The sequence below is a fragment of the Mesoplodon densirostris genome, chromosome 1 (assembly GCF_025265405.1).
Source record: "Mesoplodon densirostris isolate mMesDen1 chromosome 1, mMesDen1 primary haplotype, whole genome shotgun sequence".
NCBI lineage: Eukaryota > Metazoa > Chordata > Mammalia > Artiodactyla > Ziphiidae > Mesoplodon > Mesoplodon densirostris.
Window position 1 is genome coordinate 64,498,655 of NC_082661.1, and position 12,116 is coordinate 64,510,770.

Below are 12,116 nucleotides of genomic sequence, written 5' to 3' on the forward strand. Positions count from 1 at the left end.
CGGGGCACGAACCCATATCCCCTGCATCGGCAGGCGGACTCTCAACCACTTGCGCCACCAGGGAGGCCCGAGGTCTGACAGTATATATTTGATATACTGCATTTAATTATTTTCTTTCACATTCTGGAAAGCTAACTCTTTTTATTGATAAATTATTCTATGCAGAGAAAAGTGAAGATGCATTTTGACTAAATACTAAATATTTAACCTTTATATAGATGAAGGGTATTATATCTATCAAATTTAATCTTAGAAAGAAGATTAAAATTTGTAAGTATTTATTTCGGAGACTATGAATGTTCAATAAAAAAGAAAAACAGGAGGTTTACTTGGTAGGAGGCACTGATACCAGCCTTTGTGCAAAGGCTGATTAAGTGTAACGACAGTGGATGGAAAGCATTCTGAAGAAAGGGGGTTGTTTGATTTTAGACCAGATTTGTACATCAACCTGATTGCTATCAATTTACTTTTACTCACTGTCTACTTTTTGTCTACATAATAGTCTAGGACTTTATGTCGCCTTGCATCCAAGTTTCATTTATAAAGTGTACATCATTGTATTAAGTTTGCAGACCATATTCCATAACAATACAAAGAAAAATAGATGTCAATTTTCAATAGAAAAATTATAGGTAAACTTTTATGAAAAAAAACTTTAGAAGATTTTCATAAAGGCATAAATCATTCATATGAAAATTCTTATGTTTTAGGCTGATCCATATTTAACTCACATTAAGGGACATGGAGAAGGGATATGTTGGACACAGTGGGGCCTATGGAGTCAGAGACCTGACGTTTAGTCCCAAGTCTTTCTGTTACTGTGTAACTTCAGCAGTTAAGATTTGGGAACCTCAGTTTTCTCATCTTGGAAATGAAAGAAGCAATGACCGTCATCTGTGAAGTGGGAGTTGTTGTGAAGATGATTAGCAATATTTTATTTTTTTTATATTTATTTTTTTTTGAAAAAGTTGTACTAAGTGAAATCCCCACCGGCAATATCAGACTTTGTAGGATTCCCCATATGCACACCCACACTGGAAATTCTCAGTAGTTTATTGTTTGTTTGTTTTTAACATCTTTATTGGAGTATAATTGCTTTACAATGGTGTGTTAGTATCTGCTTTATAACAAAGTGAATCAGTTATACATATACATATATCCCCATATCTCTTCCCTCTTGCATCTGCCTCCCTCCCACCCTCCCTATCCCACTCCTCTTAGTGGTCACAAACCACCGAGCTGATCTCACTGTGCTACGTGACTGCTTCCCACTAGCTATCTATTTTACGTTTGGTAGTGTATATATGTCCATGCCACTCTCTCACTTTGTCACAGCTTACCCTTCCCCCTCCCCATATCCTCAAGTCCATTCTCTAGTAGGTCTGCATCTTTATTCCCATATTACCCCTAGGTTCTTCATGACCTTTTTTTTTTTTTCTTAGATTCCATATATATGTGTTAGCATATGGTATTTGTTTTTCTCTTTCTGACTTACTTCACTCTGTATGACAGACTCTAGGTCCATCCACCTCACCACAAATAACTCAATGTCGTTCCTTTTTATGGCTGAGTAATATTCCATTGTATATATGTGCCACATCTTCTTTATCCATTCATCTGTTGATAGACACTTAGGTTGCTTCCATGTCCTGGCTATTGTAAATAGAGCTGCAATGAACATTTTGGTACATGATTCTTTTTGAATTATGGTTTTCTCAGGGTATATGCGCAGTAGCGGGATTGCTGGGTCATATGATAGTTCTATTTTCAGTTTTTTAAGGAACCTCCATACTGTTCTCAGTAGTGGCTCTATCACTTTACATTCCCACCAACAGTTCAAGAGGGTTCCCTTTTCTCCACACCCTCTCCAGCATTTATTGTTTCTAGATTTTTTGATGATGGCCATTCTGACTGGTGTGAGATGATATCTCATTGTAGTTTTGATTTGCATTTCTCTAATGATTAACGATGTTGAGCATTCTTTCATGTGTTTGTTGGCAATCGGTATACCTTCTTTGGAGAAATGTCTATTTAGGTCTTCTGCCCACTTCTGGATTGGGTTGTTTGGTTTTTTGTTATTGAGCTGCATGAGCTGCTTGTAAATTTTGGAGATTAATCCTTTGTCAGTTGCTTCATTTGTAAATATTTTCCCCCATTCTGAGTGTTGTCTTTTGGTCTTGTTTATGGTTTCCTTTGCTGTGCAAAAGATTTTAAGTTTCATTAGGTCCCATTTGTTTATTTTTGTTTTTATTTCCATTTCTCTAGGAGGTAGGTCAAACAGTATCTTGCTGTGATTTATGTCATAGAGTGTTCTGCCTATGTTTTCCTCTAAGAGTTTTATAGTGTCTGGCCTTACATTTAGGTCTTTAATCCATTTTGAGTTTATTTTTGTGTATGGTGTGAGGGAGTGTTCTAATTTCATACTTTTGCATGTACCTATCCAGTTTACGCAGCACCACTTTACAGACAAGCAAAAGCTGAGAGAGTTCAGCACTACCAAACCAGCTTTACAACAAATGCTAATGGAACTTCTCTAGGCAAGAAACACAAGAGAAGGAAAAGACCTACAATAAGAAACCCAAAACAATTAAGAAAATGGGAATAGGAACATACATATCAATAATTACCTTAAATGTAAATGGATTAAATACTCCCACCAAAACACACAGACTGGCTGAATGGATACAAAAACAAGACCCATATATATGCTGTCTACAAGAGACCCACATCAGATCTAGGGGCACATACAGACTGAAAGTGAGGGGATGGAAAAAGATATTCCATGCAAATGGAAATCAAAAGAAAGCTGGAGGGCTTCCCTGGTGGCGCAGTGGTTGAGAGTCCGCCTGCCAATGCAGGGGACATGGGTTCGTGCCCTGGTCCGGGAAGATCCCACATGCCGCAGAGCGGCTGGGCCTGTGAGCCATGGCTGCTGAGTCTGCGCGTCCGGAGCCTTTGCTCCACAATGGGAGAGGCCACAACAGTGAGAGGCCCACATACCGCAAAAAAAAAAAAAAAAAAAAAAGAAAATTAGTAGCAATTCTCATATCAGACAAAATAGACTTTAAAATAAAGACTATTACAAGAGACAAAGAAGGACAGTACATAATGATCAAGGGATCGATCCAAGAAGAAGATATAACAATTGTAAATATTTATGAGCCCAACATAGGAACACCTCAATACAGAAGGCAAATACTAACAGCCATAAAAGGGGAAATCGACAGTAACACAATCATAGTAGGGGACTTTAACACCCCACTTTCACCAATGGACAAATCATCCAAAATGAAAATAAATAAGGAAACACAAGCTTTAAATGATAAATTAAACAAGATGGACTTAATTGATATTTATAAGACATTCCATCCAAAAACAACAGAATACACATTTTTCTCAAGTGCTCATGGAACATTCTACAGGATAGATCGTGTCTTGGGTCACAAATCAAGCCTTGGTAAATTTAAGCAATATTTTAAGTGGAGAGTCTTCTATGACGTTTGACGCAGAATGTATATTTAAACAAACAAACAAATCTTGACTCTCGTCTGCCATGCTGCGTAAGGTAAAGAGTAGACTAGAAGGCCAGCTAGAAGAACACACTGGTAGTCCTGTGGAGGGTGGGGGGGTTGATAACAAAAACAAAAACAAAAAATTACCAAAAACATGCAAATGGATGGTGATAATGGTAGTAAAATCCCATTAACAGAAATGGAAGGATAAGTCCAAATGAAAAATGGAAAAGGTGAGGAGGCTAAATTCTTCCTACGTTTGAAAGGAAGAAAGAAATTCTAAAAGTTAAATATTAAACATCTTCAATGACTATTTAATCTCTAAGGAAAACCAGTGATGTAAACAGGGCAAACTCAGGCTTTACAGGCAGAACTGAATTCCAGTACTAGTTCTGACACCTACAGGGTGGAGTGTGTTAACCTGGGCAGGTTAACCATTGTCAGTCTGTTTTCTCCTCTGATAAATAACATGAAAAATACCTAACGCCATGAGACCACTGGTCTTGAAACTAGGATCCATCCAGATCATCTCAGTCCAATAGAAATATATGGTGAGCTACAAATACAAGCTACATATGTAATGTGAAATCTCTTAGAAGCCACACTGAAAAAATGAAAAAGAATTGGGTGAAGTTAACTTGAGTAATATATTTTTTAACTCAGTATATGCAAAATATTATTTCATCATGTAATCTATATAGAAGTTATTACTACATTTGCAGCATCTATTGAGATCATTGTGGTTTATTCTGTTAATATAATGTATTGCACTGATTGAGTTTCAGATGTTAAACCAATCATATATATATATATATATATATATATATATATATATATATATATATATATATATATATATATATATATATATATATGATTACACACCATGACCAAGAGGAATTTCTCCCAGAAATGCAAGATTGGTTTAACATCTGAAACTCATATACATATATATATATATATATATATATATAGCCGGATTTGGATTGCTAGTATTTTGTTGAGGATATTTATTTGTAGAGACTACTGATCTGCAGTTTTCTTTTCTTGTCATGTCTTTGTCTGGTTTTGGTCTTAAGGTAATACTGGTCTCATAGAATGAGTTGAGAAGTGTTCCTTCCCCTTCTAAATCTTTGTAAGAGTGTCTGAAGGATTCACATTAATTCTTTTTTAAACGTGTGGTAGAATTCACTAGTGGAGCCATCTAGACCTAGACTTTTCTTTGTGCGAAGATTTAAAATTGCTAATGAAATATCTTTACTTGTTATAAGTCTATTTGGATTTTTAATTTTTTCAGTTTCAGTTGTTTGTGTTTTTCTTGGAATTTATCCATTTCATCTAGGTTATCTAATTTGATGTCATATGATTATTCATAGTATTCCCTTACAATCCTTTTTTAGTTCTGTGAGGTTAGTACTGAGGTCCCCTCTTTTATTCCTGATTTCAGTAATCTGGGTCCTTACTTTTTTCTCTTGGCCAGGCTAGCTAAAGTTTAATTTTGTTGATCTTTTTCAAATCACTAATTTTTGATTTCATTGATGTTCACTATTACTTTTATTCTCTATTTTATTTATTTGTGATCTAATCTTTATTATTTTCTTCCTTCTGCTTGCTTGTTTTAGCTTATTCTTTTTTTTTTCTAGTTTCTTAAGGTGGAAGTTCAGGTTATTGATTTGAGATCTTTATTCTTCTTATAATTATAAGCATTATAGCTATAAGTTTCCCTCTGACTGCTGTTTGAGCTGCATCTCATGAGTTTTGGTATGTGTGGTTTTATTTTCATTTATCTCAAATTATTTTGTAATTTGCACTGTGATTTCTCCTTTGACTCAATTGTTATTTAGGAGAGTTTTATTTAATTTTCACATATCTGTGAATTTCTCAAATTTCCTTCTATAATTATGACTTTTCATTTCATTCCATTGTGGTCAAAGAACACTGTATAATTTAAATACTTTTAAATTTATTGAGGTTTGTTTTATGACCTCCTAACATATACTCCTAACATAACCTGGAAATTTTTCCATGTGCACTTGAGAAGAATGTATATTCTGCTTTTTGTTGATTGGAGTGTTCTGTAGAAGTCTGTTATATTTAGTTGGTTTACAGTGTTTACATTTTCTGTTTCCTTGTTGATCTTCCTGTTTGTTCTACCCATTGTTGAAAGTGAGGTATTGAAGTTTTCAAATATTATTGTTGAATTGTCTATATCACCTTTTAATGTATGTATTTTATGTCATGTTTTGGGGCACTCTCTTGTTAGATGCATTATGCTTATAATTATTTTGTCTTCATGATGGACTGACCCTTTTATCATTATGTCCTTTTTTGTCACTAGTAACAAAATTTGTCTCTAAGTCTACTTTGCCTTATACTACTGTAGCCACTTCAGCTCTATTTTGGATACCCTTTGTATGGGATATATTTTTCTATCCTTTTACTTTCAACTTATTGTGTCTTTGAATCAATTATGTCTCTTGTGATGGCATGTAGTTGGACCATGTTTGCTTCATTTGACCATTCTCTGCCTTTTGACTGGACAGAGACACACATTCTTATTAGAGGAATGATATTATCATTATTTCATAAACTGTACACTCATTGCTTTATTACAGATTTGATACTGAGAGCTAACATATTGCTTTACCTTCTTTTTAAAATTTATGAAAATGGATTAATTATTCATATTAAATCTATATTATTTTAACCTTGGCTACTTTTTATAATCTGTCTTACAGGATTCATTTTGCAACTTATTTCTCATTGTTTTTATAATGTTGCTTGCAATGCTTATTAACATATGTATTTGAATTGAAATAATAAATGCAGAATTTTTCTGAAAGTGTAATTCAGCTTATTGTTTGCCATGGATATTTTTGTAAATTGACCTAAATATACAGCTCCACAGTTTTGATTTAATATATATGTATAAAATCCAGGAAGAAAATATAGTGGAAATGTGAGTTGAAATAGACAAAGGAAAGGCCTAAAATTTCCAAATATTACAAAATAGTTTTTCATATATTTTTAAATAGCTGGTCTTAGGTATTAAATTATTATAATATTCAAATTTCATTTGATACATTTAAAATGAAATAGTAATTATATTTAAAGTGACAATATTAAATATATATTGAAAATTACATACTTTGTGACAATGTCAACTTATGATAAAAATTTTAGATACCTTAAAATGTACAAGACATTTAAAGCTGTTCAAAAATACATGATATTGTTTAAATGTTCAAAATGTCTTCGGGTGATTCTCGAGGAAAAATGTTTGAAGACCAGGTCAAAGAACAAAGGCGCTCTAAATTCATCACCTCTTGTTGCCTTATTTACTTCTATATTCCCAGTGCCAATCACATCTCCATGATTGAATGAATGAATGAATGTCCTGAATGGATAACATTACAAATTACACACTTTCTGCCTAAAGAAAGGATGACCCTGGAGGTGGATTTTTCCCTCTCTAGGTTAGATAATTATTAGTTGGTAGGTAGAGAGAGTGGGGTCCTGATGGAAATGAGGAAAGGATACCTACACTCCTGACTTGATAAGACAGCCTTGAGTGAGTAACTTTACCCTTGTCAGACTCCAGCAAAATGAGAGAAAGATTGAGACCTAGACTTAAGGGAACTCAATGAAGTATTGTATTGAGATCCATACATAACAATTATCTTGAATTCTATAAGCATTTTTTGAGAATCTACTTTTCCATCACTGCTAGGCACTGGGCATGCAAGGAAGAAGACAGAGTATAAAGAAGTCTACTGAAGCAGGATAAGTGGTGTAAGAGAAACGTATTAATTTATAGGTTGAATTATTTGAAATTACTGTTATTTGGCCATTTTTGACCTACCAAAAATATGGTAAATTATATGGCTCAATCTACATGGTACATGTAAATCTAGGATAAAGAGCAATAAATCCTGAGGGATTCTGGTTAATCAGGGAAAGCAATATGTAGTCATTGGCATTTGAGCTGGACATTGAAGGATGGAAAAGGTTGGTGGATGGATAGCTGGCAGATAGGATATCTGAGATAATAGGATCAACAAGAGCAAGAGTAGAGAGTATTGGAAGGTACCTGTTTGTTCTGGAAAGGCACATTGGGTTTCCTTTTTGTTGAGGCCTGAGAAGTGTGAATAAAAGTAGAAAGGAGCCCAAGATTTGAGTTAAGAGTCCTGTAGGCCTAAGAAGATGCTATTGAGTCAGCAATGGGAAGCCACTGAAGGCTTACCACAGGGAGTATTGTGAACAGATATAAGCTTTAGAAGAACTCAGGTGGCTGAATGGGGAATGAGTGATGGGTAGGGAGGTTGAGATTGGAGGCCCAGAGACACATAGGAAGCTCCTGCAATGTCAAGATGAACACAGTAGATGTGTATATGGGTTAGAAATGGGGCATGTTTCTCAGACAAATTTATCATGGTTTGGTCATTGATTAGGTTGAGGGATTAGTTGTAAGAAGTATAGGTTCAGGAGTGGAGGAAGGAAGTAAGCTACTTGGGGATATCCTGCAGTGAGGGTAGAGTTCTGTGCTATGGGCCTTAGCTCTGAAAGTAGATGCAGTTATAAGGGGAATTTGTCTAGGAAGAGCAGGGAAACAGAGGAAGGCAGAAGGACAGAACAGGGAATTAGGAATGGATCTGTGCCCTGTGCTTAACCACACTTTATCTTCATCACAACACTTGTTTACCTCAGTGTCTACCCTTCGCAAATCTGTGAGACCTCCAAAGGTGGGAATTAGATCTTGTCTATTCTTCAGCATTCTCAAAGCTCATACATAGTCAAGGGGTAACCACTTTAAAAAGTCCTTGCTGTTTAGCACAGGGAGCTCTACTCAATATTCTATAATAACCTATACGGGAAAAGAATCTGAAAAAGAATGGTTATATGAATATGCATAACTGAATGATTTTGCCGTATACCTGAAGCTAACATAACATTGTAAATCAACTATACTTTAACATAAAATAAAAATTAAATTTAAAAAAGTCCTCGCTGAATCAAATCTTAACTTTTTATGGAATGTTTTCTAGATTCTTGTCATTGTTTTAAGTGCCATACAGGTGCCCTTCCATTTCATATTTTACAGATGGGGAAACAGAAGCGTGTACTTGTTCAAGGTCACAAGTAGTGAGTGGGAGCCTGGATTTGAACTCAGACAGTCTAACACCAGAGGCTGCTGGCACAAAACTCCCATGCATGCTCTGGAATGAATAGTCAGAGTGACATCCGTTTGGCACTTTACAGTTTAGGGTTGCTCTCATAGTCAGTTCTAATATCCTCAAAATAACTTTGTTAGATGGAGGGAGGGGGAAATCTTATTATTGAGTAAATGAAAGTTAAGTGAATTCATGAGGAAACACAGCTAGTAAGTGGCAAAAACCATGCAAAGCCACCATCTTCTGAGTTACAACGCTGTGTTCCATTTCAGTCTTGTTTCCTGTGAGTCCAGTTGTCTGCCTTATTGCTCAAGAAGATAGAATGCATCAGCAAGTGGCTGGAGAGGGGGGCTGTGGAAGAAGCAGAAATACCTCTTGACTAGCTGGACATGTTTCCTTGAGAGATTTAGGAACTTCATTCTGGTAAGACTATAAGGTGTTTGTGGGTCAGACTTACTTGTGAAATCTAATGTGAATGTGAATACGAATAGTCTCTTTTATTAGTAATCATGAATGCTCAATATTTAGGCACAACTCACATGTAAACAAATGACTCATTTGTTGATTGTAGATGTAAATGAAAAGTAATCTATTGACTTATCTATTCACCCATGCTGGGGACATAACCTGGAATCTGTCCTTAGGCATAATGTCAGGGATCCCTCTACAGTCTAACCACCCCAGCCTCTTTAGAGGCCTCTATGTTTCATTTACTAAGGAGGAAAAGATTTGCCCTCTTAATAGGAGAATGGAAAAGAGAACGATGGATATTGAATTTCTATAGGCATTTGTCTAACCTAATCCCCTACCACACATAGACTCTTCTTTGATGGCTGGTCTCCTTAGATAGGAGAGACTCATGAAAGATTTCAAAGGAACTGAAAATGAGATTGATAATAAGCTTCATACTTGTGTTCAGCTCATTTCAGTTTAGAAAAAGAAAAGTGTCGGTGCCTCTGACAGATACTACCTTGTTTGAATTTTATGAGTCCTAGGCAAGGTTGGCCTGTCATTTCTCTGCCATTCTACAAGATTGGTTTTCTTGCCAAGTTTCACCATTGCTAATATAGACTCTGAAGCAGCAAATACCACAGAGGGTTCATAGGTGAGACATCTCCTGTTTTGTAAGTAGATGTGTTTATTTATACAGAAGGTGAAAGTATATCCTCAGTGTGACCAATATATTTAGTCCCTTAACTTCTAAAATAAGCACTGTTTTGATAATTATAACAGAAGCACCTACATTTTTCCTGTTTAAAGAAGGGACTAAATTAGTAGTTCTTGTCTATAGTATTAACTAACATATAATATTAACTATTAATTTATAATAAATATAAATGTGAACTTAGGACTCTCTACATGCAATGTGCTATTCTAAATATTTAATCTACTTTACAACTCTATGATAAATACTATTATTGTTTTCATATTAAAGGCAAGTGAACTAAGGCACAGGACTGTTAAACATCTGGCTTAAAACTGCAGAGCTAATGATAGAGCCAGAATCCCAGGGGTCCTGATGTTAACTGTGCTAAAATGTTGTGAGTCTAATGACTTTGTCTCCACAAAACTGGAAAAGACTTCTGAGAAGTGGTGGGACATTATAAAAATCTTCTAAAGATGGGAGCAAATTTAGGAAAACGGAGAGCTAGAGAACTTACAAAGTTAGTAAATGAACGCTCTCTTGTGTAGCTTTGAGGGATTCTTCTTCCACTTCTCTCTGACCTTAGAGTTTCACTGAAATCTTGAGCAGGGTCTCTCGATGTAGCAGAGGCATGATGATGTCTTAGGTTTATGAGAAGCTGATGGCTTTGTGCTAGCATGGTTTTCCTGTTGGTCTTACTGAAACCAGCAACTATAGATTCCAACTGCTTCATTTGTGCTCACTGATGACGCCCCTCTTCTCAGTCAAACACCATAAAAATGGATACCATTCCTTCGTTGTTCCCTTTCTCCCTTCCTTCCATTCTCTAGGTCAATGAAATTAGTTAAACGAGCCTGATTCTGTGCCAGGGGTTGATGATTAAATAAATACATATGTAAATAAAATAAGACAATGGTTCTTGACCTTTAAAAAAGACTCAAACGTGTGGAGCTTCCCTGGTGGCGCAGTGGTTGAGAGTCCGCCTGCCGATGCAGGGGACACGGGTTCGTGCCCCGGTCCGGGAAGATCCCACATGCCGCGGAGTGGCTGGCTCCGTGAGCCATGGCCACTAAACCTGCACATCCGGAGCCTGTGCTCCGCAACGGGAGATGCCACAACAGTGAGAGGCCTGCGTACCGAAAAAAAAAAAAAAAAAAAAGACTCAAATGTGGCTTTAAAAATGGCCATCTGGGGAATTCCCTGGTGATCCAGTGGTTAGGACTCAGGCTTTCACTGCTAGGGCCCAGGTTTGATCCCTGGTCAGGGAGCTAAGATCCTGCATGCCACTCAGTGTGGCCAAATTGAAAAATGGCCATCTGTTTGTAGTATAAGTAGGTACAAAAGAGGGAATGCTTACCTCCACCTGGGGTGTTGGGAAAGGCTTCATAGAAGAGGTTAGTACTTGAACTGAGTTTTAAAAGATGTGTAGGTTGGGGGTGGGATGGTCAGAGGAAAATGAGAAGAGCATTCCAGGAAGAGGAATCATCAGTAAGAGTAGCAAAGTATTGGAGGAGAAAATAGTAGGACTTGAAGGAAGTGGAGAGAATATTTCCTGGATGGGGCAAGGGTGTGGGGTGAGACCATTAGAATAAGGCTGAAGAAGTAGACAAGGGCCAGACTAGGTATGACAAAGAAAGGAAAATCACTGAAAAATCCACCCCCAGGACCTAAACCCAACACAACACCCGTATATGGTGATCTTGTTTTAAAAATTCCCTGCAGTTCATCAGATAATATTTGAACTTCAGGTCTTCAGGGATAATGGATACTTCTATTAATGTATTTTGTGGTATTTTATACACGTCCTGGTGAGATTAACACATCATCTTTTATGAGGAGAGTAGCTAGTGTGAAGTTAAGATCAGTTTGATCTTTGATATAAGGTGTAAAGAATTTTTTTTAACAATCACCCCCAAAGCTTTTGTATAACACCTGTTTTCAGTTCTAATTTAATGCACAATATGTTACCAAGATTCAATATTAATGCCAGCATTATTTCATTCCAAATATTTCCATCCAAGTACTCTTTTTAAAACCAATACATAGTGCTTACTATACGCCGGGTGTTGTTTAAGCATTTTACAAATATTAAATCATCCAATGATCTAACAACACAATAAGAGGTAGGTACTGTCATTATCGCTATTTTACAAATGAGGAAACAGTAGTTGAGTAACTTGCCTGAATTTACAAAGCTGGTAAGTGGTGGAGCTGGGAGTTGAGTGCAGGCATCTTACTTCAGAGATGCTAGGCCATGTCTTTGTTTTTAATTATCATTTATCTACTCTT